Source organism: Panthera tigris, chromosome C2 (genome assembly GCF_018350195.1).
Source record: "Panthera tigris isolate Pti1 chromosome C2, P.tigris_Pti1_mat1.1, whole genome shotgun sequence".
Classification (NCBI taxonomy): domain Eukaryota; kingdom Metazoa; phylum Chordata; class Mammalia; order Carnivora; family Felidae; genus Panthera; species Panthera tigris.
Genome location: NC_056668.1, coordinates 60,186,827 through 60,214,233, shown reverse-complemented (window position 1 = coordinate 60,214,233; position 27,407 = coordinate 60,186,827). Strand labels below are relative to the sequence as shown.

At 39.2% G+C, this 27,407-nt stretch overlaps 1 protein-coding gene across 5 annotated transcripts in view; it reads left to right on the top strand.

Moving 5' to 3' along the window:
- The window catches only part of ZBTB20 (zinc finger and BTB domain containing 20), a 761,798-nt gene that overhangs the window by 635,222 nt on the left and 99,169 nt on the right, over window positions 1-27,407 (top strand). The window contains exon 1 of one of the 5 annotated variants that reach the window (XM_042998570.1): window positions 9,407-9,757. The exons of the other annotated variants lie outside the window; for them this stretch is intronic. The gene's annotated coding sequence lies outside the window, so the exon portion shown is untranslated. Of the gene's footprint in view, window positions 1-9,406; window positions 9,758-27,407 lie in introns of those variants that run through there. 5 annotated transcript variants of the gene reach the window in all.

Here is a 27,407-nt window from a genome sequence, read left to right as displayed (position 1 = left end):
GTCATGAAAGTATCTACAAACTCCTGGATATTTGGATCTGAAAGAAAAAGAACCTTGTAATGTACCTTCTCACATTTAGTCCTGTTCTTGTAGTGCTGTGATGTGGCACTTAATGCTCTAGGGGACCTAGAGCAAGTGTTAACAAATGCAACCAAAAGTCTCATGAAAATGAGCCTCTTAACAGTGTGTGAGCTGGTCTGCAATGGCCTCAGGAAATCCCCCCAGCTATTCACGTCCTTTTTATCCACTACATTCTCTGACTCAAAGGGAAACCTCACTTCACCTCCTTGACCAGAATTGAGCAGACATTGATTTGGTTACCCAGTGCTTTATTTATTCATTTATTAGTCTTCATCATTTGTATTCCACTAGAACAAAAGAATATATCTTTTCTTTGCATTAATTTTAAGTTTAAGAATGTGCAAATGTGTGTTTGTGGGATAGTACATATTTTTGTTGGTATAATTTTATGGGTAGCTTGCTTTAATTTAAAATATTTTCCATCAGGGCTGTAATACTTAGAGCCTCACCATCACCCTCATCACCATACACGTAAAGTGAGCTGTTTAAAAGAGAATCATGTTTTTCTATTCACTTATATAATTAGTCAGGTCAGGTGTCACATGGGAAAAATAAGTGGCCCAATGCATAATTTAAAAAAAAAATTAAGAATCACAACTTTTACCTCAGTGATAATGATGCGCTTATCTATGGGCATTTTATGTGTCTTAATTGCCCCCCAAGAAAAGCCAATAAGAAGTGAATCCAATTAAACAGCAGATATGTTGAAGCAAATGCTATGTATAAACCACTGTACTGGGGGCAATGGGAAATTCAGAGAAGTAGAAGTCAGGTTTTATTCTCCAGGAGCCTATAGTCTAGTCAAGGATACATGACAGAAAAAGTGGAATTGCACACAACAACTAAAGATTTAAATAACAGCTCAAGATATTCCAGTGTGTTTTTTGCATAATTACCTTAATAATTTTATTAAAATATACCACACAGTTAATTTCTGTTCCACTTGAAGGACTCGCTGATTGGGTACCATATATTCGTATAGCCACCTAAATAGCAACAGTCCATGAGATCTTCATCTGAATTCAATTCACAGATATGTTTCAACAAAGTTTGGACAATTCAGGCAGTAATAACTTGCATTATGGCAGAATACATGTTCCTGTCCTTTTAAATGTTGAATGCCTGTTAGCTTTACTACAAATTTTCCTTCAGGAATACTTGTTGAACTAATAGATATTTCTAAGTAGATGTTTGATGTCAAGCAGCCAAGGAATGGCTTTTGGAGATATTTTCACTACTCAATACCAGCTTCAGAAGCCATGCTTTCTGCAATTTTATAATACTGAATTTGGTCTTATGTAGCGGATATGTTCAAAGTAGAGTTGACCAGAACGCAACCAAAATAAATGCTATTTAATGTATAAGCAATCATAATAAACCCAGAGATCATATAGGGACTAAAAGGAAATAACATCTATTGTTACCACTTTAGTCATAACCTAACAAGAAGGTTCATGTAAGTTCAGGGGAAAACCATGAAGGTATATACAACTTAAGTGTCGCAAAGTATGCAAACTACCATGCCCAACATTTCTGCACATACCTTACTCTTCTGCTGAAGTGTAAATTATAATAACATCAATAATGCCAAGCAAAAGGGATCCTTAGTTTACAAAGCATTCTAGATACATCATCCCTTTTGATCCTCAGTGTGTGATCTCAACAACTTGTGAGATTGGCAAGGCACACATCATCCACATTTTACAAATGGAAAAATCTATGAAGTCTACAAGGACAGATGACTTTCTTAAGGACACAGAGCTCTTAAAAGGCACACCTGCTTCTAATGCTCACAGTGTGGCTGGCTCAGAGGAGACAGCAACCCAGACGGAATCTTTGCCACACCACAACTATCCTTCAAGGTACACAGGACTTGCCAGAGTGTGACCTGTAGACTTAAATCTTCGGAGGATGGAAGAGCCTTCAGGCCAAGAGGCGTACCTGCTATGATTTCATGCAAGAAGGAAAAGGGATGCTTAGCTGTCTTTTTTATAACATGTGCACCCCCCCCCCCTTATATAGAGTCCTTGGTAAATTCTGAGAATTCTCATACTTACTGATTGGATAAAGTCCTGATGGTTTTCCATGAAATCACAGTTGTGTCTGATCTGGTTGTATCAGAGTTTTTTCCAGCCCCCTAAGAGCTTGGGATTTAATATCTAAAAAAGTTTCAATCCTGACCTGGATAGTCCTTCCCACCTGTCAAAATTTATGTCTTTTCTGTTGAAAAATTTGTGAATAAAATCAGTTGTCTTTGAGCTGGCTTCCTGGAGCTTCTTGCTTATTTAAAAATATGGTATGGAAATTATGGAGATCATGGGCCACTTTACTAAAACTGCGTATCACTGGGAGTTGATAAAGAAGTATGGTTCTGAATCGCAGAAGCTGCAAGCTTTCATCTGCAATATAGAATTCAGAGCTGTCACTAAATTTTGCTACCTGATGAATAGAAACGCGGAGTTTCAAATCAAGAAATTCAGCACTTAGTTCCAGAAACTAAAAACATCGGTGGGTCCTCCATTCAATAATGGATCCGTTACAAGTCTACAGACTTCCAGCCTTCATTTTGGCTTGCAGAGTTAGACCTGGCACCTGAAGCTTGAATTTTTGCTATTATTACTTCAGAGCCCCAGCTGATGCAAAAAAGCAAGGCGATATCCCCAACACCTTGGTCTCAGGACACTCACAATCCAAATTAATGTTTCTTCCATAATGATAATCCTGCAGTTATAGCATGTTTTCATATTCATGATCTTATTAAGTCCTACATTAGCCGTATGCATGGACAGGGGGACTATTATTATTATTGTTATCAACATCATCATTCCCATTTTGTAGATGAGGAGATAAACTAAGAACATGATCTGTGGTCACATAGCTGATGACAAAGCCACAGTTATACCCAGGTGAGCAGGTGACCTCACTCATAGCCCATATTTTTCACCAGACTTGCCAAGGCTCACAGATTTGCCCTCTGACAGTGCTTCTCAGCCAGGTTTTAGAATTACCTAAAGGGATCTTTAAAACATAGGCACTGATATATCCACCTCTGAGCATCTGATTCACTAGGTCTGGAGTACAGCCCAAGAATTTATTTTTCTAACAATTTTCTAGGCAATTCTAATGCTGCCAAGGAGCACTGTTTTAGGAGTGCTGTTCTACAGATTGCAGTAATTGAATGGCAATGATACATTAAGGCAAGATAGTCTTAGAAGGAGGAAGTTTGTTTTGCATGATGCCACCTCATGCCTCATTCTTTTCTCCATTTGTGACCTCCACTGGGAAAGAGCAGAGCAGGTGAGGGGAGGGGAGCTGGTAAGAGGGCACCTTGCTGTTTAAAATGAGTTTAAATCTTCTGGCACTCAAGAATTGGACAGCAAAACCCTTTTACTGTGAAAGCAAAACCCTACTACTGTAGATTAACTTGGAGGTATCTGATTGCCAACCCAGCAATGAAGAAATGCTTTAAGACTGGACATGGCAAACGTGATTAGATGCCTCTATAGACAACTGATCCATTAACCAACAATCTTTAGATAGATTTCTCCATGTCAACCTAGGATGTTCTTAATGGCAAGAAAGAGAGACCCATTCTTGATCTATCCTAGTCAACGTTTTTCTGAAGACTGGGGAGAAGTTTCTTTTATCATAGGCTCAGTTTGAGTCAACAAGGTAATACATCTGCTAAAATAAATAACTAAAAATAAAAAATAAAAGGAAGAAGCTTGCCTTTTCTAGCTTCTGGAGGCCATCTGTACTCAGCCCAGGACCACAAATAACTCCAACCTCTTGTCTCCATCATCATCTCCTACTACTAGCAGTTACTACTAGCTCTGATCCTTCTACTACCTCTGATCCTCCTGCCCCTCTTTTATATGAACCTCATGATTATATTTAGGGACTACCTACCTTATATAGGATAATCTCCCCATCTAAGTGCCCTTAATTTAACCACATCGGCAAGACCCCTTTGACATAGAAGATAATGTTCATAGTTTCCAGGAGTTAGGGTATGGATATCTTTTGTGGGGTCTTTATTCAGCCTGCCACAGCCTCTTTGTGATATGTTTCTCGGACTACGCTAAGAACATGGTACTTCTTTCTTGGCAGCAGTACGTAAGAGGTTCGATGATGAAGAAGAGGGAATGGGACCAGGAAACAGAAGAACTAGGTTCCAGCACTAGTTTTGCTTCTACCAAGTTGTGTAATCGTAAGCTCATCTGACAAAATGTCTCTGTAAAATGTTTCAGCTCTTCTCTGTGAACTGACGGAACCAAAGAATCTCCTAAACACTTCCTATATCTAAGATCCTGTGCCTCCTTAAATCTATCTAGATGATTTTTAAATCTAAAAGCAAGAGCTTGCTTACCACCTCTAATATTCAGAGCAAATCTTGTTCACCTTTCTTTTGAATTCCAAATTCACTTAAATTTTGAATTTAGTTGTGCTATCCAAGGACTTCTTACTGTAAAAATCATGGTGAGGCTAGGAAAATCGCCCGTATAAGTACTTTTTGCTACCTAATTCTTAAATATCCTATCCAATAATACTATTTTAGTCTAAACGTCAAATCACTAGTATTGTACATATTGGATACTAGGAACACAGAAAGAATAGACTGTAATTGCATATGAAGAACTAAGAGAGAATAGTTGTTGCGTCAGCTCATCTGAGATACCATCTACTACCAAGAGCAGGTACAGTAGATTAAATATGCCAAGGAGACTGTAAAGACCTTGTCCCAAAGATCTCGGTCTCAAGGCATGAATGACAAACTAGAGGATAGTCACTGAGTGACTGCTGTCATTATGATAAGGGTCAAAGAGATGGAAAAGGGCTGAGATTTTATTGTTTTTGCTTTTTTTTTTTTTTCAGTGTGTTTTTTCAGTTCTCAGATAAGACCTGGAACTTGACCACTGATTCACAAAAGGAAATCGGGCTAGTTTGCTACAGATCTCTCCACAGCATGGGAGTCATCCCACAAACACTGATTTTAAATGATGATTTACGGAGGGCCACAAAGAATAATTTGGAGGAAGTTTATAGGAAAGAAAGCTTTGAGAGCTGAACCAGAAAAGGTGCTTGAAAGTAAATCAAATTATGGCATACATTGAATTATGGCATTTATTATTATGTGCAGAGTATGCATGGAATTTTGAACTAAAAGCCGAGGAAGCAAAGGTCTAGAAACTCTCATGCATAGTAAATAAATTAACCCTTTATTCTGTTACTTTCTGCGCTCCCTATATTTGGTGGACTTGTTCATACAAATGTACACTGAAAAGGACTAATAAACCATGCTCTACCTTGAGTACATTCAACTATTTGTGCACATGCTTCAAATACATGCCTTCAGGAGATTTTCTTTGGTATCATGTAGACACAGTCTGTATTTCAAAGGCCAAGAATTCTTTGGGAAAAGAAGAAGGGTCGTGTGTGTTTATGACTGTCAAACTTTCCTAAGTTTATTAAGTTGGGATCCTTTGTCCTTTTCTTCCATAATTTTGAAGATTATTCTAGTAATATGTTTGGTGAAGAAAAAACCTGCCAAATAAGTCAGGGTCTAATAATTGTATTAATGACTGTTCTAAAACCCGTGAGTTCAGTATACTATACCATTCAGAACCGTGTTGTTTCTACTTTAAAAGATCAGTTTTCATTGCTAATTTTTGTGCTGGAAACTATACAGTATAAGGAAATCAGTTTATCATGAGCATCATGATAAATCAGCTCTTGAAATATCTGCCCATGAGGAAAAAAAACTATATGATTGGAATCCTGTCACCAAGGAAATGGTTTAAAAATCTGTTTATTTCAAATATTAGCTTCAGCTAGTTATCTTTTTGTGATGACTTTAATTCTTTTGCCCATTCATTCATTTATTACATGGCTCCTATACAGTAATCAGAAGAAAAGAACACCCCATACTATTATGCAAACCTTAAATATAACTATATGTTTTTGTGTGTTCCTATGCTTTTTTAAAGAGCACATTTGTGACAGGAAATGAAGAATGGCATAGTCGGGGAAAAATTAAAGAGACACGATGTAATTATCCGAACTGGAATTAAGCCAATTAATAACCCGTGTGCTAACACTACCCTCAAAGTGCTGAAAATGTCGTCAGATATTTAAATGCCCTGGGTGGTCATAGCCAGCAATCTTCGCCTCATCCATTTTCAACAGCACACAGGGACAGGGCTCACCCTGGCTTCTGAGGAAGGGCCACCACCTGAAGTGAGCTGCTGAAGAGATATAGGTGCAGATTGCATAATCCGAGCACAAGTGATTGTGCACAGATTTTCACTTATTTTTAATGAAATCAAAACACTGGTGTCTTATTCAACAAATATTCAACACATATTTACTGAATAATACCTACCGTGTGGCAGCCCAGCATCATGGTTGAGGATACAGGCTTCAAAGTCACCCTGCCTGGATTTCATCTCGAGCTCCACACTTACTAGATGTGTGCTCTTGAACACGTTATCTCACCCCTCTATTCCTCGGGGTTTTTTTCTATGAAATGAGGATTTGTAGTGCTTAATTCATAGAGTTGCTGTGACACTAAGGTATGACACAAATATCAAGTACTTAGAGTGCTGAGCACAAATCAAGTACTCGGTAATACATAGGTTATTATTATTATTATGAGCTGGGAAATATACCAAAGTCTGGGTAGAAAGAGATCAGACAATTCTCAGATGATGTTTGGAGCTTAAATTCTAGAACCTTGGGATTCTAAGTTTTGTAATCTCTACTGCCAGTGCTTTCCAGTAGAAATCTGTATATTAGGTCCTTGCTTTACTATGAGTATCCCTGTCTTGAACCTACATGCTTTGAATATAACACACTCAGCACATCCATAGCACGCAGTTTTATTTATTTATACCCTCACTGTATGCCTACCTCAATAATAATTGCCACGTAATACCATCCATGGACTGTATATATGTTAGCTCATGTCATGCTTAGAACAACCATGTGGGATTAATATTATCACCTTTTACAGGTAGGGAAACTGAGGCTCTGAGAGTGGCCATGACTTACACAGTGTTATAAAGGTCTCTTTGACTCCAAAGCTCATTCCCTTCTTCACCCAATTCACCCCACATGGATTTACTAAGCACATCACTTCTCTGCTGTAGGTTCTTGCCTATCAGGTGCTTTGAGACCTGCAGGAGGACCAGTGTCAAAATCGGTGGTCCCACCTCTCCCTAAATTGACTGACTGTGGACCAGGTGTTTTAGACATGTCACAGCAGCCATTGTTAAAGAGTTGATGTACAAATAAACTAAATGACTCTGGCTATGACTTCTCTCGGCTTACTCGTCCTCCAGTGGGCTCCCAGGTGCCTGACATTTCTGTCAATTTTCTTCTTCCACCCTAAGTAGCAACAGCGTCACGGAAGCATGACTGAGAAGGAGTTTTCCCTTTTATGTACACCATGATTCTTGTTTTAGGACAAGAGACTTCATCTCTCCAGTGACACCTGATGGTACTGCTCTTTTCATAAGCACCTCTTCCCCCTTAAAGAAAAAAAAAAAAAAAAGCACCTTCAATTATCTGTTGTCAAAAGGGAGATCCTTACTGAATAGGATCATATGTGTCAAAAAAAAAGATACCATCCAATGTATGGGCAGGTAATACTGTTTTCCCTTTCTCTTTTAGAAGCTCATTTCAATTGAAATATATAGGAAGAGTTGCCCACAGCTAATGTTCCAGGTAGCAAATCTCACCAGTGATTTAGAATGGCATTGTAGGCTAATAGCCTCAATCTCTTTCACCCACAGTGTGCCTGCATTTTAAAAATGACTTGTAGGGGAAAACAACATCTTCTTACATGGTGACATACAGCAGATGATATACATAGAGAGAATTGCAAACTCTGGGAGAGATCTCTGTGGATCAATCCACTGGCCTTCATTAGCTTGGAATGTGACACCAACTATACCTTGTCGAGACAGGCCCTCTACCATGCTGTATTTTTCTACTTTTTTTTCCTGACACTGAATTAAGACTTAAATCCCTATCCTTAGAATTCAAAATGGACAAGAAAATGTTTCAACTTCGCTATTTAGACGTTTTAAAAACTGGAGGTTTGTGCAGTAACTGCAGGGATGGAGCAATCTTGTTATTCTGGAGACAAGGGTGATAGCCATACCTGTTGGGCCAGAGTCTGTAACGAAAACTGGAGGTTAGCTGGTATGACAGGCAGAGCACCAGCCTGGTGGGCTGCTGAGGCCCTGGGTTCCAATGTCAACTTGCGATTGCCTTTGTAATTTATTGGTCTGAGTCTCCGGGCCTCAGTTTCCTCGTCTGCTAAATTAGGGCGTTGGGGAGATTGATCTCCGTGGCTTTTTCCGGCTCTGGTATTCTCTGGGTCTGCAGATCGCCTTCAGTGTCTGCCATAGTCTGCCTTGCCAGCTCTGTTTGTCACAAAGATTAATCCATTTTAACTGTACCTTAGAGTGCTCCCGGGAGAGAGGATGGATGGATTGTTTTGCACCTATTATTGCATCAGAACTTTTGCCTTTTTAGACGAGATCGTGCCGTGCCTAAAATCTGTCTGCCTGTCTGCCCACTGACTTTGTCTGTGCTGATCTCTTGCCACGGTGCCTCTTCTCCCAGCATCCATCTCCCTCCAAGATCTAGACTAGGCATCTGACTGTACCTGTCTTGTTCTCTGCAGCATCTGTCTGCTACGCTCCTAGACCATCGTTAATAAACTTTCACACATTACACGCAGACCCTAATATATGGGCACCTGCACACAAATATCTACTGTTCATAAAACTAGGGGAGAAAACTCCCTTTTTTAAAAGACCTCTATCTAGTGCCATTTGTATTTGCACTTTTTGTTTAGTTGTAAGTTTTAATAGTTCCCCCTTTGAGGATTTGTCAGTACGAGCAGTATTGCTTATCAGAACACACCAACAGTCTTTTTGTAATATTCGCTTTTCCCCTTTGGTTCAGCCGAGCCTGCTGACAGATCATTCAAATTCAATTGTTTTATGTCTAAGCCGAACAGCTAATTAAAGTAGGGATGATTAACCTGACTGGCAGTGTCGCTCTCCCTCGCGCTCTCTCTCCCTCTCCCTTTCTCTCTCTCCCTCCCTCCTGCTCCAATCAGTCTTTTTCTCACACTCTCTCTCTCCTTCCGTGTGTGTCTCTCTCTCCCTCTCTCTCTCCCTCTCTCTCTCTCTCCCCCCCCTCCCTCTCTCCCCCCTCTCTCTTCCTCTCTCGGTCTCTCTCTCCCTCCTTCGGTTGGTCTCTCTCTCTCTCTGTCTCTTGCTCTACTGTTTTTTTTTTCCTCTCTCTCTCTCCTAAACGTGGTCTGCTTGCTGATGGCAGAATGGCACTCGGAGATTTGTGCATTGTGTCTGGTTTCCTACGGGCAGGCTGACCCAGTGCCTCCAGGGACTTATCAATAGACCACTCAGAAGAGACACAGACAGGAGAGAGGAGGAGGGGTGGGGGGAGAGAGAGAGAATCAATATCAAGAATAGAAGGAGCTCCGAAGCCATTTTTTTTTTAAAGAAGTATCGGGACTTGGGAGAGGGTGACAAAGAAGGTTTTTCAAAGAGGCAGTGGAGGAGGTTCTAATAAATTTGGAAGGAAACAGTTCCCTGTCTTGGGAAAAGGAGAACTCCTGACTGATTAGCATTCACACCAGGTATGAGATGTTCGCTACCCCTTATCACTGTGTCGCAACCGAGATGGAAAAGCCTTTTTTTTTTTTTTTTAGGAGACTGAGGGAGCATGTATTTCGCTGTGTTTGTTGTTGGGGGGTAAGGGGGGGTGGCGTGAGATCTGTGGGCATTTGTGTATGGGAGCAGAAAGAATGGAAGCAGTACAACGGGGGGGTGGGAAAGAGTATGGAGTATGTTACTGTCTTCCCTGTCTTTGTGCACCCCTGGGGGGTTACCCAAGTTCATTTCTAGCAGGTGGATTTGGACGGGAGTTACTTAACGCTTGACCGCCAGTTTTGAAAAAAAAGAAAAAGAAAAAAAACGTTGCTTCCTATGTCTATTAAAGGAAGCTCCAATTTCTCTCTCTCTCTCTCTCTCTCTCTCTCTCTCTCTCTCTCTGTCTCCCTCTCTCTCTACCTCTCTCTCTCTCCCACTCTCTCTCCGTCTCTCTCTCCCTCACTCTCTCTCTCTCTCTCTCCCTCTGCCCCCCCATCCGTCTTCCCCTCTCTCCCTCTCCCTCTCTCCTCTTTTTTCCCTCTTCTAAGCAGACAGCGGGAGGGCTCCTGGCTCCCAGCCAGCCCAAAAGCCTCTAAGTGTTTTGCACTTGTTTCAGGGAGTAGCTGCCCGGGGATTTTTCAGCATTTTCACTAGAGAACAAAGAGTTCTTTACAAAGGGAAGGGGGGGGGGGGAAGTGAGCTTAATGTCTGATATATGTTTTTCTATTTTTATTAGTTTTTCGCCTAAAAAGAAAGAGACAGGAACAGAACATTCACTCTATAATGACACAAAGACATTCAAAAGAAATCCGGTTATCTTTTCTCCCCATCACCCCAAGATATATACATAAAAAACAAAAAGGAAAAAGGCTAATGAAGTTGGATATGTTGCTCTTTTCTCCTCTTTTAATCTTTCTAAATCCAACTGTTCTTATGCTCACTCTGCTATTTTTTTCTACTCACAATAAAAGTTGTTCAGGATGTATCTTCTCTTATCATCTCTTTACCCTTTCTGGGTCCCCAAAATCCTGCGGAGGGGAGAAGGAGAGTGCACCAAATAATCAGTTTAGTGGTGAGAACATCCTCTACTTTTGCCACTTGGGTAAAAAGTTAATTAAGGGATTCGGGCTCCCCAAATGCCAATGGGGTGCACTAGTTCACTCAGTCTCACAAGTGTTGGTACTGCCTGTGTCACTTGTCAGTTATTAAAGAAAAGGTACTAAAGGGAGCAGATATTTGTATTTTATTTTTGTTTCCATCTAATTACGTAAATGCCAAAAACCCCCGGAGAGATGGCTTGCCCCCTCCATGATACACTAGTTCAAGTGAAATAGAGTCTAGACAGAGATTTTTCAGCGATGCTGACTGCCATGTAGCTTTGTGTTCTCCACTTGATTTTTTGCCTATGCTTGTATATTTTTACCATGAATTTGTGTTTGTAGCAAACATTCCAGAATGCTTATCATTTTCAAATTAATGCTCTGAGAAAAGAAAAAAAGAAATCAGCATGTGAACTGTATGTGCAAAATGTACTAACCAATTCCATCGTTTTCTAAATGCATTTATATCTTTATACTAATATTCTTGAATTACAAACTCAAGAAAATGCTTTCTTTCTAAAAGTTCTCCTCCTAATGCATTTGTATCTCGATTGTCACTTGGCAATCTTTTTAAGGTACCTAACAGACATAAAACAGAACAAGGAGGAAAATGCACAAGCACCAGAAAAATCCTTAAATATGTATTATGTACAATACCTAACTGGAGATAACTATTTTACCAAGTGAAAATGAGCTACAACAGTTGTTTCGAGATTCAGAAACTCTTTTCTTTCTTTTCTCTTCTTTTTTTTTTTTTTTCCATTCACTGAAAATACAATCTATTCCTGTCCCTGGGGAGAAAAACTGTAGGGAAAATATAGATATATACATTTTTTCATATTTTTAGACTGCATTTATATAACTACTTCTTAAGAGTGTAACACATATCAGGGCAGTGATGTCTACTAGTCAGTAAACCCTTCTGGCTGGGAGGTGTGAGCGCCTTATGTTTGAAGTAACTTGATAACAAGGACTCTTCGGGAAACCTTACTTGTGTATGTGTTGCCTCAGTAATGACCCTCAGACAAAAAACAAGAACTAGGTGGCCACTTGAACTCCCTGAAAGACATTAGATTTAGGGGAACTTTTGACAAATCCAAAATTTTCTAGGGTAGCTCCCTTATATTTATGTATTTTTTTCGGGAAGATTCTTGTATTGCCTCCAGACTTTTCTCTTTGTAAAGATTTTTATGCTTCTAATAGTGCTTCAGGACAAAAGGATCTTTAAAGAGAAAGTCATCAAAATAAGAGAAAAGAAACTCAGTCTCTAAAAAGTTTTATATTGAAGACAAGAGCTTCCCCCCCCCCCCCCCACACACACACACTTTTGGCTTCTTTCTGATTTTTTTTCCCCTGAACTCTTTTGTTGCTGTGGGCTGTTGTGTTTACATTTTTGTTTTTTGTTTTGGTTTGGTTTTTTGGGTTTGGTTTTTTTTGTTGTTTTTTTTTTTTTTTTTGCTCTTGCTTTTTTTTTGTTTTGTTTTTTTTTGTTTTTGGTCTATTTTTTATGTGACCAAAGGGGTCTATGAAGGGGCAGAAGGGCTACGGGTAAGAGGCTGTTACTGAAAGCTGCACTAGCCCCTCTTGATCCCAACTCAGGCAGCTCCTATCAGCTAGTTGTGCCGCCAAGAGTACAGTGAAAGGTGATAGCTGTCATTCTGAGATTCTTCGTGGATCTGACCTGAGAGTAACACATTCACAGTCGAGGAGAAAAGGGAAAAAAAATAGAGGAGGAGGAAAGAAAAGCTCTTTGAGCTGGAATACACTGGCCCTTTCTTCCTGTAGGCAATCCGCTCCAGTTCTTGGCGACGTGTCCTGCACTATCAGATATCATATGACTTTTTATTTAGATTCCTTTTCGGAGAATGGCCTGTTAGGACTCTGTTTGTTTTCTTTTATTTAATTTCCTTCTCCCCTCACCCGCTAGTTTTGTGTATCTGTGTGAGAGAGAGAGGGAGAGAGAGAGAGAGAGGGTTTGTGTGTGTGTGTGTGTGTGTGTGTGTGCGCGCGTGTGTGTGCGCACATGCATATGTGTGTGCAATTTTTATCTTTGTTTTTGTTCTGTTGATCTGATGCTTTATTTAAGGACAAAGCTTTAATTATTTCAGTATACTGGTTTAATCATTTGCCAAAAGAAACCTCATTCTAGGCTTTTTGGGGGGTCCATTTTTAAACACATCCATTAACACATGAGGGTAGAGATCCTAACTGGCTGCGGGTCGGCCCTTGGCCCACTCCCTTACCTTAAGTTAACCACCCCCCCCCCCTTCCTCAGCATGCAGGGTAGTGTGAGTTAGGAAACACCTGTGCCGAGTTGAGAGGGAAATAAAAGTAGAAGCAACTTCTTCAAATCTGCACTCCTAGTTTCACTTTAATAAACTTTTTTTTTTTAATCGTTGGCTTTTTTTTTTTTTTTTTTGGCACCCTCTGCTGAGTTTGAAAGCATCAGAGATCCTGAACGATGTGTCTGTGGAGCTTTTGTGAGGTCAGCTGAGGACCCCTGCAAAGTAGAGCAAGGGCTGAAAGTCATTCAGAGACTTCAGAATTAAGTGGGAGATTTCAAGAAGATCTCTGAGATCTGGGGGGCCGTGAAGGGTTTGGTGATAGATGGTAAAATGGCATAACTTGGGGATACTCAGGGAAGAGAAAGAGAGAAATTCCTAGGCAGGAGTAACACAGGCATTTCTGCTGCATTTGGTACTTTGAGAATCATATTTAATCAAATTTTTATTTTGTGTAACTTGCAATTTAGCCAATTGATAATGTGATTGCCTTCCCTCCATGCTTCCTGTATCAAACAGAGGAATTAAACTAACATTATTATGGGGTTTCTCCTAAATTTTTGATGTATCTGTTTTTCAATTTTGGAGAGTTCAGATTTTAGTTAGCAGAAGAAAAACATAACTTCTCTAGGTATGTGCAAATGGCTGGTTGCCTATGCATTATTCTCATCATGATGTACTTTATCTACGCATAAGCATAATATATCCTGTCTGTATCAGGGTTTTTTAAAGTACAGTAATAAACTAGACAGCCCTGAATGTTCAGATGACCATTACATTCTTTAAGCCCACTGTTGTTAGTTCCTTGTTACTTTCTCTAAAATGGTTTTTCACAGACCTTAAATTTCTAATGCTTATCTTAGCCAGAGGTGAGTTCTGTTGAAACTTGGAGGGAAATTTATTCCACCCCTTTAAGAGTACCCAAAAGGGAAGGGAGAACTATTTTTCGTTCAACAAAAAATTTTAGAAGCCTTTCTTTCCCCCAGCGGAAAACTCCAAAACAGCTTTGTCTCAGAACGTTAAACTTGGCATGGATAAGAAATGTGAGTTTTGCTTTGTTTGAGGAAATTTGTTTTTGAAACAACAACGTTATAAATATTTTTAAATTGCCTGCTGAGCATGCGCTGTGTCTGACTTTATTCATAGTTTTAAACACACACCAAAGTGCAGTCTTCTGAATGGCCACAGGTAAGGCTGTTGAATTGTATGATCTTTCTCAGAGCTACCTTCAGGGAGTCTACTCAGTTTTCCAGAAGGGAAAAGGGCGAGAGCTGAGTTTAGACCTGGACTCCCTTCTAAAAATCATAGAGCAAAAGTAGATTCCCCCATTCAGGCTTGCACATTATACTTAGGGTAAGTACTATTCAACTTTCCTTTCTTATAGGAGTCGCTTGCCTTAACTTTTCGGCTTCATACTAGCAGCCTAAATTAAGAAAAAATTTAACTCAGTAAGGTATTTGACTGAAGTAGAAAATTTGCAGATTTTTAAGGGCATCTATTGTGCATAAATTTGTAGATACGAGAATTTGCCAGTGAAATGATAGCAGCTCTGTTCTTACAGAGCAAAGATGTGCTAGTCTGAACATGCCTGATCTCATCTGGAATCGAAAGCTAAATCTAGGTGGGCCTGTAATAATACCAGAAAAGGAACACATGTATCTTTTGTGCAACCTTTTTTCTTTCTTTCTTTCTTTCTTTCTTTCTTTCTTTCTTTCTTTCTTTCTTTCTTTCTAGCCAGGCTTCCAAAGGAAATGACAAAGAAGTAGGTTCTCCTCTTGTTTAATAAGTAGTCATATATTTTGCTCCTAGAGATATGTGTTTCCAGTTGTTTTGGGTTGTTTTGTTTTGTTGTTGTCACTGTTGTGGAAGTATATTTTTTCCTGTCAGTGATTGTTAACACTTTCCATTTTTCAGAAGGTTTTATCTCCATTAACTCCGTTTGATGTTTCCTCACTTGGTTACCTTTCTCAAGTCTGCGATGACCCTCCCAGGCTTTGCAATTCTGATCGATTCTTGTCAGAAATATATTTATTCATTAGCTGTTTGTTATAGTTATGATGGAGATAATGTTGTTTTTCGGGCCTTTATAACTATCCAAACAAATTTCATTTTGAGGTGAAATTTCTCATAGTTTTCTTGACTCAGAACTGAACTTGTCTTGGAAAGACTTGAAAAAAATCCAATGAGCCGTTGTTGGGTTTGTTTTTGTTTTTGTTTTTGTTTTTTTTGAGAACTAAATATTTTAGCAAATCCAGGTGGATTCTTTTACAAAATACATACTGATATGCAATGTTTTTCTAATTTGTCTTTCCTTTCATGCTTTAAAACAGAACCTGAAAAATAAATGTGTAAAATAAAAAAAAAAAAAGAAAGAGAAAAACTGCCAGGTTATGTTGATATTTTAAATGAACAATTTAAAATAATTCAAAGTTTCAATTTCCATGCAACATATCACCTTTCAATGTCAGTCAGAAATACTTTGTGCAGATATACGTAGACACACAGACCCAGATACGCAACTCCACTTTACATTTATATTAATTTTATTTTTACATAAAAGAGGATTAGCATTAATGCAAACTTTTATTAATTTATTGTATTCTATTTTATCTATAATTTAGAAATCCAGTTAACTACTGTCTCCATCTGATTATCTAATATATGTATTTACTTATTAATGTCTATTTGTATTCTAATAAGGTATCTTCATTTATAGAGCATTTTTAATAAGTCTTACACACACTTGAATTTTATGCAGCTATATTAACATTCCAGTTTATTCAGATACGGTTTGCTTTGTTCCATATCTGTGACTGTGTTAAGAAGTTTTTTACTTTCCCAGTCTAGAAAGACTATGGCCATTTTTTCCTATATATGATTTCTATATATCTTCAGTATAATGAAGAAGAAACTTTCTAACCTTGTGATCGCCTGGAAAACTTTCAAACAAGTGGGAGAAGTCATTTTTACCTTGCTACTGCCCAGTCTGTCTGTTTGCCCTCACTGTGCTACCCCTCACCCCCAGCAACCCTGAGAAAACAACAGTAATCAACATGATAAGATAATTTTTCTGATCACAGAACCAGGAAATACCAAAGAAAATTGTGGCATATGTAGGAAAATGCCAAGAGCTTCTCCAGTAAGATCAGCTGTTTTTGTACTTTTTTTTTTCTCTCCTGAATTTTGTTTGTGACTCTTTTGGCTTGCTGAAGCATATCCCCATAATCTTACGAAGCCACAGCAAATTCCCAATGCCACAACAACACTGTGCAGCTGGGGAGAGCCCAGAAGAACTGATCCTGGGTGGCTGCAGACTTCCCCAGCAATGATGCAAGGGAGGAGTAAGTAGACTTCTCTTTGCTTTTTACCTGGGCTGCTCAACTGGCCAGGTGGAGTGGTTTTCTTTCTGTAGCTTTCCCCTTAGCTATCTAAGCTTTTCCTTTAGTAACCAAAGGCTTCCTGCCTTTCCAAGGATGGTTTATATAGCAAAGCATCCCATTTTTCTTTTATACTGAAACATGGAAAGCTTTGGAGGTTGGGAAGGGTGAAGGAAAGGGGCTCAGAGTATCTGGGAAATAGTCAAAATGGCCTCAGACTCAAAGCTGTTTGATGGCTATAACTTTCTTTATTCTCTCCAGAGCCTCTGAGAGGTTGAAAGTAGTGAATGGGATAACTGTAGGGTACAAACTATGATCTAACTGATTCAGTAGATGGAGCTCTTCCCCCTAAGTCTGTATTTAAATTAATGTCCCACTCTGCTTTGTGGGGCTGTTTCAAGGTATGTCATTACTACACATGTAAAATCAAGGGCCTAGAGAACTGGAGAAGAGATTTCCTGGCACTTTTCAAAAGAGATAAAGCTTTTGCTCTGAAACCCAAAACACGGTACAGGGGAAAAGTAAGGATGGGGTAGGGAAATGAAGTTTACATATCTAAATATCTCCCTGTGTTGATAGTCCTAAGTGTGAAGTTAAACCCTAGCACTTATTATACAAGTGATCATTACTTTAGATGCAGAAAAATGTATGGAACATGTAGGATTTGGGCTGTATTTGTTACAAATCTTCCAGGCTATCTGAACTGTGCAGATCTCCTCTTATTTGATTCTGCAAAGGAATCTTAACACTGTAATGCAATTGTTTCATCCAATTAGTCTAGAGAACCTGGCTGAAATGTTACAAATTCTGAATTGTGACAGCGCAGAGGAGGGCAAAGCAGCTGTGTTAGTAAGGTGCTTTTATGGAAGCCAAAATATTTTCAGCAATAACTGAAAATAGATCTCCGATATCTGTTTTAATATGAAAAGAACTACTTGTTTATTTCTTTCTAAATTAACTGAAATGAATAATTGCCATAAAATTTGTCTCAGTGTTATGTTTTTCTCAGCGCCAATAGAGTAAGTTCGATCATGTCCCTCCCCAGTATCAGGAGGGAAAATATATGTATTCTGTATGTAGTAAATTATCTTCTTTAGTGAATGTCTGCTCACAGATTGGAGATATTATTGCATATCTCTTGTTAAATCTTGATAAGATCATTTGGCCAAAGTAGAACTCGGCTTGGCTTTAGAACCCAAAGAAATAGCATTTTTAAGGGACTTGGATTTCCTTTGCATACCACGTGTCTGAGTCCGATACGGTCCAGGAAAATAGAGAGGATGAGACAAAATTATTCCTAAGCAGCCGCCGTAGGCCAAACACTGAAACAGTGCCAACCTGGACCAATCAGGCCGGCTTCTCAGAAGATACATGCTTTTGTCGAACACTTACATGAAGAGAAAGAGGGAGGACGCCCTTGAAATTGCATTCGTATGAATGATTCCTCACTAATTTCAATAAAGTCCATGGTAATAAATTCATGACTTTTATTCTTTTTTAAAGCAGAAAATGTGAGTTTTCTTGTCCAGCTAAGGATCTCTAAATGTTGTACTCTGACATCTTTTGAACAAAACTATCCTTTTGAATTTAAGCAAGTGAAAAACTTCTCACAGAGAGCAAAGAGTAAAATTGATGGAAACTCAAAATCAATTCCAAACCCATTTCTGGCATGATGAGAATAACATTTGTGCTGTGTTTAAAGCAGTTTAAAACAAGAAAATGATAAAATGATCAATATACTTAAAGCCAAAAATAACCAGGAGAGAACAATCTGTAATCCATTCCCATTCCTGAAACCCTCACTTTTGATCGAACATGAAAATAACCGAATGTATCTTTTATAAGGTGGCATTGTCAGCCTTATAAAATACAGCCATGATGAGATGCCAAGCTTTCAGGTCTATTAAGCTATGTTTTCATAGTTAAGCCAAATTTCTATCTTTAAACTACTGTGGATTTATTTATTTGTGCATACCCTGACCGTAGAAAGAGCAAAGTTGAGAAATATATAGAATGTCGCAGTGACCCACATTGCCACTTTGCAGTCTCTGAGCTCTATTTATTAAAAAAAAAAAAAAAGTTTAAGCTACAGAAAAAGAATATTTTCCACTATATCTCAAAATCAGTGAATTAGTCAATGTGGAACAGGCTGAAGATTTCTTTAAAAATGCCTGATTCTAGACTAGTTTATTAAATTCAACACACACGTAAGTATAAATCACCTATATTTTAGGCTCATTGCTTTAATAGACTGAAAAACTAAGTTCACACTAATAAATTTTGGACCTGTGGATTCAAGGTCAGTGAAATGCCACTTTTCAGATTTACAAAACCCTCTCTTTGATATAAAATTTTGCCCCAACGAATGATTTTCTGCCAATTTTTCAGAGTCATTTGACTGGCTAGTTATATATTGATCAGATAAAATAAATTGTCCTTCTGGATGAAGAAGTCCTAACTGACAAAATTAAAATGGCAACAAATTGCGTAAGCACGTTTAGTTCCGTTGACCTAGGGTGCAGTAGGAATGATGATAATTCTAAATGAGCACTGTGACGAATGTCACTACAAAGAAGCATGTATGATTACATCAGTAAGAGTGAACTCAGTGGGGAAGGTCAGAAGGGTGAGACACAGGGGCTGTGACAGGGTGGGGGCTAGTGATTAAAGTTATTGGAGAATGTTTAAAGCTGTGGCATGCTGGAAAATTAACATGCCGGAAAAAAATAGCGTCAATCAATTTTAAAAGTAGATAGGAAGGCAATCCCTTTTTCTATAAGATATAATCAAGTGAAGAATTTTAACAACCTCCTAAGCTTTGGCTGTCCAGTGTGATACTGGTAAAGAGATGTTGTATACATCTGCTTAAAGATTTCTATAAGTGTAATTGTTATAGCAACTTGTTATGCTATTGTTTGAAGTTGAAAAGCTCTGCGTTAAGTGTCAACAAAGCAAATGTCAGCATCATAGAATCATAATCATTACATCTTAGAGCTTGAAGGAGCCTTACATATCTCAATATGGGTGAGTGAAAACTCTCCAGAAAAAAAATACTGAATATATGGTCACAAGACCACATAGAATTTGAGAAAATATGTATTTTTTATGTATTACAATGACTTATATTTGGAAAAATTTTAATAGGAAAGCTTAAAAAATAGAGAAAATATAGAAAATAAAGCTCCACGAATTTCATCTTGACTAGTGGTGATGTACAATGGATTCTGTGAACCAGGGATCTAAATAGAGAAGAGTGAAAAAAATTCAGAAAAGGATAAGGTTTTATTTTCATCAAAAGGGACAGGGGGGTTGACAGATTAAGAAATGCTATCTGGGCTTAAACCCTTTAGTTTACTGATAAGAAAATTTAAACAGAGAAGTGACAAAATTTTCTCGAGATGAGGAAGGCAAATTGTATTAGAACTCAGGTTTTCTAGCTATTGCTCCTATACCACATTCTGACCCCTAAAATATTTTTTATAAAGATAAAAACTAAATGATATTCCAGAAGTAATTGAGTAAGAGAGCAAAGGAACCAAGCCCTTTGGGTTCCTATTGCCTTAACCAATAACCTTACCTTAATGAGGCAGGGGCAAACATGTGCTAAGGATAAGGCATTCTGGGGAATAAGAGAAAATGCATCCAGATCTTGCACTTCCTGGACATCCTCTGCAGTTAACACTGCTCCCCTGACATTCATATCTCCTCCAAAGTGTATGTCATATCTCTTCTTCCATCTGCCCCCACAGAGAGAAAGAAAGAAAGAAAGAAAGAAAGAAAGAAAGAAAGAAAGAAAGAAAAGAAAGAGGAAGGAAGGAAGGAAGGAAGGAAGGAAGGAAGGAAGGAAGGAAGGAAAAGAAAAAAAAATTTGAGAAACTGTAGCCAGAAGATCTTTTGAAAAGAAGTCCTTCTTCCTAGAAATCTTTTTGTACAGATGGATGTATCTTATTATCTTATCAAAGTATGAGTTCTAATCAGAGGGTGCTGAGCCAACAAGTTTAAACACATTACAGACTGGGCTACTCCTTGCTTCCTAAGCACACACCACATTTTCACATCCCTGTTCCTTTTCCCCTGGTGTTCTTTATTTCTACAAGACTCTTTTTATTTATTTCTTTTTTAAATTTTATTTATTTGGGGGGCGCCTGGGTGGCTCAGTCGGTTAAGCGTCCGACTTCGGCTCAGGTCATGATCTCACGGTCCGTGAGTTCGAGCCCCGCGTCGGGCTCTGTGCTGACAGCTCAGACCCTGGAGCCTGTTTCAGATTCTGTGTGTCCGTCTTTCTCTGACCCTCCCCTGCTCATGCTCTGTCTCTCGCTGTCTCAAAAATAAATAAACGTTAAAAAAAAATTTTTTTTTAAGTTTTATTTATTTGTTTTGAGAGAGAGAACATGAGCAGAGGAGGGACAGAGAGAAGGAGAGAGAGAATCCCAAGCAGGCTCCATGGGGCGCCCAATGTGGGGCTCAAACTCATGAACTGTGAGATCATGACCTGAGTGGAAATCAAGAGTCAGACACTTAACTGACTGAGCTACCCAGGCACCGTGACAATATACTCTGTCTTTTAACGGCTCTTGTCGTGTTCTGTCTTACACATTAGGCATTTGTGTATTTATTTGTAATGTAAGGAACAAGTCTATGTAATTTTGGGCAATGCACTTAATTTCACTGAGCCTCACTTTCCACATCTGTAAATAGGAAAATAACTACCTTGCTGAGATATTGTAAGAATTTTATGAAATGGAGTATAGAAAGTTCATGGCACGAGGACTAGCATGTGGCTATCACTTGATATCGTTGTCGTTACTACTACCGTTATTAATATTCCCTTGTCTGTAGCTCTTTCCCAGCAACATTCTTCTTGAGGTCATAGATGGACCTCATTGAGTTCATTATCTCCTCAGGCAACAAATACAAACACAATGACTTTTACATAATAGGAACTGAATAAAAATATATTGAGTCTTCTTATGCAAGTCCATAGGGTCTATTACTTCCTTATAGAGGGCCTCACTTTGTTTCCTGGAAGCTTGGAATGGTGGCTGGTTGTGGCCAGTGCTGACCTACATATGCCATAAGGGTATCTGTTGCTCCCTGTGCACTATCAGTGCCGCGTTCCCTTCCAGGTTCCTCACAGACCCCCCCAACCACTTAGGATTGCTCTTTGCAGCATCCCCAGAAATGTCAGCTTATAGTTCTGGTTCATGTGATTAATGAGCTTGTTATACCTCTGTCTGTAGCCTGAACTAGAAACTTTCACTTTGGAGAGCAGGTCAAGATATTGAATTTAATTTTAGTTGCATCTGTTATAAGCCAATTGTGTATTCATTACATTTATAGATTCCCTCTCCAGCCATATATTTTCATGGCTGTTGAGAGCACCTGAATCTGTGTTGAATGTCCTTAGATTTTACTTTGGGGACCTGAAAATGAGGCAGTGAGACAATTTTGATAGCCAGCTATCATCTTTGGCATTTTTTCCCCTTTATGCCTAATCTTGTCTGTTTGAAGAAGGGGGCAAGTATAGACTTTTCTCTAACTCGAGTATGGCATGGTAATTCTGTATTAATGATGTCGGTGGTCAGTGCCGTTCATCTACACATTTCTGTTTGTCCTGGCTTGCAGCCACATTCTGTGGAAAGGGAAAACTTCTGAAAAATGGAAGTGAGGATATAACCTGAGGCAGGTCAGTGTAGAGATACAGCATTAAGTGCACAGCTTCCACTAGAGTGCGATGACGTGCAAGTTGGACTCGGGGTGTGTACGGATCTTGCTGGTCTTTCAAGGTTACAGCGAATATGTGAGAAATGTCAAAAGGAGCAGGTCATATGACCATGGCCAAAGAGAGACTGCTAGCAGGGTATGCCCAAGTCAGGAAGGATGTTGCTTCTTACTCAGCCACAAGTTCCATTTATTCGAGAGTGTGCTGGTATTCGGGGGGGAAAGGGTCACATTTAGTAGAACTGGTAATTCAGTAAAGGGTTCTGACTTTGCCAGAGTAATGGTGTTGGCATCAAGAGAAGAAAGTTTTGCAGATTTCTGCGTGTGCACTTGCTGTTACTGGTGTTCCTGGTGGGTGGCTGAATCATCCTGATGGTATTCAACAGGAACCAGCTGCTGAGAATATTAAAATGCAAGCATTTATTCCTCTAGAGAGACAGTAGCATCTGCAAAGTTTTCCTATCTTGATAGTACAGATAATCCCAGGGAGCATTCTCTAGTAGTTTTAACTTTCTATTTATTTATACATTTTCTTTTTATCATTAAAGTCAGTATCTCAACTTCTAACTGGAGAGAAGAGTGCCTGAGTCCACACCGGGTTGTGGAAACAGATAGTAAGCACTTGCCCCAGGACATGGTATCGCCTCTTGGGCTTTCTTTACAAGAGTCACCAGTAGTCCTTGTCCTCAGAGAGCCACAGCAGTGGGAAGGGAAGGCCTCGGACTTCCCCACCCTCCACACAGGCTTCTTGGGAGCTTTCCTTTTTACTTAAAAATTGTGAATCTGTTGCTTTTCCTGGGTGATTTGTTGTTGTTGTTTCGAGCTAGCATCAACAGTTGGGGGGAATGGAGGTGCGGGAAGGCGGTTTAGACTCAGTAATCTACTAGGTCTTTTCCATCTCTAATATTTATGAATAATGTATTGAACTGATGGAAAAATGTTGAATATGTTCATTATGAATTATATTCAACGGCGTGTTGCCTGGAATATAAAAGAGCAAAGCCGTTGCAGCAAAGCTAGCTCCTTACAATAATTGCACTGGTACGACAGAGCTCCGTGTCCCTTCCTGGCCCACACACACGTCTGAGTGGCAGCTGCAGACTGGGCACCTCGTGGGACGACAGCCAGCAGAGGTTCCGAGGGAAATGTGGGCACCCTGCGTGGAGTCTGGGTCCTAAATAGAAGCAGCTTTCTTGAACATGTTGATAGTACAGCCTCCTTCACGAGGAATCACAGAAGCCGGCTTCATGTAGCAGATGCTACTCAGGTGCTGTTGTGCTGCAGGGGCTGTAGTTCTTATCACCAGAAAGGAAACTTATAATTCTGTCCCTTCATTCAAAAAAAAAAAAAAAAAAAAGAACCTTCACGTGGATAGCTAATCTGTCAACAGTGTTACATTCTGATACAAACGAGTAAGAATGGCAGATATTTCAGAATTAAGTAACATATCACATTTAGCTTCCAAATTCATTATATGTTCTTCTCTCTTGGTTTTCTTGCACAATTAAGTTTTGTTTAGGATGTATTAAAATTGTATTTCCTAAGCATTTACCAGATAACATTAGGAAGTAGGAGCAGAGGCAAGAAACGTAAGATTTTTTTTTTTTATTCCCACAAATAATCAACAAAATAGCTCCTAAGGAATGAAAATAATACCCGAATAGTCTTTCTCTGGACAAATAACAGTCCGCCCCCCTCCTTTTTTTTTAATCAAATAGAGCACTGTATGTGACATGCAAATATGTACCAAACACAGAGAAAGACTAAGGTCAGGAATTTAGAGGGTGCACCCCTAAGGTACAGTAGGAGCAAGTGAAAGCAGAAAGAGGCAACAGAAACTCTGGCTCTCAGCTGAGACCCCAGGAGGACAACAGGGGTATGGATAAGCAAGTCCTGCCTCCAAAAAGCCTCTGCTGAGTGATCTATCACTCTATAGCCTATGGACTAGCTCTTGTGTAAGGAGAGTCCAAGACCTCACTTGTATCCATATCAACTTTTATTAGGCACATTAATTCAAACTAACTGTTCCAGCTCTCTTTATCCTTTGAGCATTTTGGAGGTGATTTTTTTTTCTGATGCTCTCTTAAAAGCTAAAACCCATCAGAGCCCACAAAGAGCAAGTATAAGCACAGAGCAGGCACATTTATCAATAGTTTATAATAACCCCAGAGGGAAGAGAGAGAGAGAGAAAGTATGAGAGACAGAAGAAAGAGTTAAACTCTTTTTTTCAGAAAATTGCCTTGCCTAATCTTTAGATCAGGTAGCCCCAAAACAATGGCTGCCCCATTCCAGAGTGGTATAACTTGAGAACAGATGTGGCAGGGTTGTTTTTACCCAGTTCCAACCTTCCTTACAGGACAGATCACTTAACCCTTCCATATAACAGTGCATTTGTCAAATGAATAGAAAACCATCTATCCTATCTCCCTCACAGCAGTATTGCTAAGGCTGATTGTACACGTGTATATAAATGTATATATTTATAGCTATCTATTTACAGCAGGGGAGAATGATTTAAAAATAAACAAATCAGGATTTCATATATGCAACTGTAATGAAGGTCAGTCACTTTTTTTTAAGAGCTTCGTTATTAATTGCCAGGTGTTAAAACATTCGGAAATGATAAGTAAGCCTCTATCACCTCTATGAGATGGACAGCTTTTGGAAATCTAAGCATGATTATAGAGATTCAAACACATTTCTATCTACTTATGGACCCATGTGGCCTTAACTAAAGGCAGTGGAAGCTTACTAAGCAAAGTAAATGATTAGCTTTGCCAATAGACACTGTAAAGAAAATCCTAAATCAAGGTGTAGTATCAAAGTATAATTCTGGCTGTAGAATGAACTGGTGCTCTGTATTAGACACTTACTTTTTTAGAAAATGGGACAAGGATAAAGAGAGAATAGCTTCAACCTATACAAATATCCTAGGCAGCTGCCCAGGCTCCCCGTCTGTCCCAATGAGAATCAGACTCAGTATATATAAAGCCCCTAAGATCATTGGGAAGGAGGCCACTTTTATCTACTGCTACAATTCTTTTGATGTTCATTTTGGCTATTTAATCTCTACTTTCTATATATAGACCTCAGTGGAATAGCAATGATATGAGGAAGGCAGGTGAAGATAAATAAATGTGATGTTTTTGACATGACTGGTACCAACTACTAACTTTTTTTTTGGTCCATTCCAAGCATCCAAGAAAGAGAAACTGGCTTGCGTGAAAAGTGAAGTCATAGTTCCAACTTAGCATAATAAGGAGAGAGAGAGGGAACAAGCATACTGTTAGTGAAACAAGGAGTTTCTACTGGGCTATGACCAGGTTCTCCTGTTTCCTCTATTTTTTCCCAAACTGAAAAGAGTCATTGTGGTAATTCACCTGTGCTTTGAGCCTGTGTGCACATGTCCAAGAACTGCTCAAGGTAAGGCCAGAAAGAAATCAGGGACAGGACTTAACATCCAGGAAAGTCAGTTTCTTTTTAGTAACTTCTGCTTGTTTTGGTGTGTGTGTGTGTGTGTGTGTGTGTTTTCAGGGAAATTTGTGTTTTTAGAAAATATGTTTAAATTCCCAGACATTAATATCCTGGGCATCTCTGGGTTGTGACAGAAGTGGGGATTAGTGTCTGTGACAAACGTAGCAGAAGCCAGTGCAGTTGCGATCTATCAAACATGTTGGCAGACCTCAGATATTTCTGATCCTTGCTACAGACTTCAGTTGCGTCCTTACCCTAGAAAGACAGGGTTCACGGAGAGTTTTGAGAACAGTAGTGCATCTTTCTTAATTTTGGTCTTGGCAACTATGGGAGGAGAATGGCTTAGTGAAAACAATAACTAGAATCAGGGCTACCTTCTAGGGCCCCATGCTTATTAGTAGGGCTGTGTGCTTGGATTCATGCTCTGCTCTTGCCATCTTGAAATTCTTATGATTTTTAAATACGGGGCTCCACATTTTCATTTTACCTTAAACCCTACAAATTATATAGTCGGTCCTACCTGGAATTTATGTTCTCCTGGCATGCCAACTGAAGGTATCAGGCACATGTCTTTTCTTCTTACTGAAAATAATCCTCTTTCAATTCTTCAGAAGCTAATTCCTGTATTAAACTTAGAAGATTTTTGTCCATATAATGTGGTTCTGAAGAACCCATCACTCCTTCCATCCTCCAGACAACTTGAGATGATTATAATCAAGATGGTCTTGTCTTGTAATCAGAAACTCAGTAGTAGTTGTCACAGCCAAGTTTGGTTTTTTTTTTTTTTTTTTTTGGTTTTTTTTTTTTTTTTTTTTCCTTTGCTAGAGGTTGATACTTGGGAGAAATAGTTGTGGTACTAAAGTCTTTGCCCTTTATTGGATGATTAACATAGACTTCAACCATTAAATTGAGATTGAAAAAAAGAACATCTAACATTCAAGTAACCTTAGACTAGGACTTCCCAAGCATTATGCTATCAGACACACCAGGGTATTTTAAAAACAAGCTGATCTCCCAGCTCTGACCCCGGGCTTCTGTCTCTCTTAGACTTCCACCATTGCGGCTGCCATAGCTGTGTCCTCTGTCCTCCCCACGTCCCCTCCTGCCTTCAGCCCATCACTTCATCCTTCTTACTCAAAACTGGCATGAGGAGGAGGAATTTCCTCTCTTTAGTCTCCATATGGCATCTAATAAGAATGATTCTTGCTAAATTTTGTACATACACGCTAACCCCTGCCACCACCTAGAAGAGTATGAATGACAAAATCATAAAGTCTGGATTAGACCCCATGGAGATGCATGGGCCTGTCCACAGTGACAGTGTGTTAGAACCAGGATTTAACCAGAAGAATCCAAACCTCCAGACTCCTAGCCAGATATGCTTTTGACGACTCAGAACACCCTCAACATTCTTAAAAGATCTATTCTAAATGACCGGCCCATAAACCATTTTCTAAGCAGGAAGAGGAGGAAATATACAGGAGAAACTAGGAGCAGGGAGAGTTACATGTAAAAAAAAAACGTGCCTGGTCACCTTAGGCTAGTTAGCTTCTCTGAACCTATAAAAATACTTCCTATCATTATAAATGCCTCCAGGATTGTTGGGAGGACCCAGAGAGAGGCTCAGTCAAGAAGGGTTACCTTCCTGCACCTCTCCCTGCTCCTTCCCCCCTACCCTCTTTT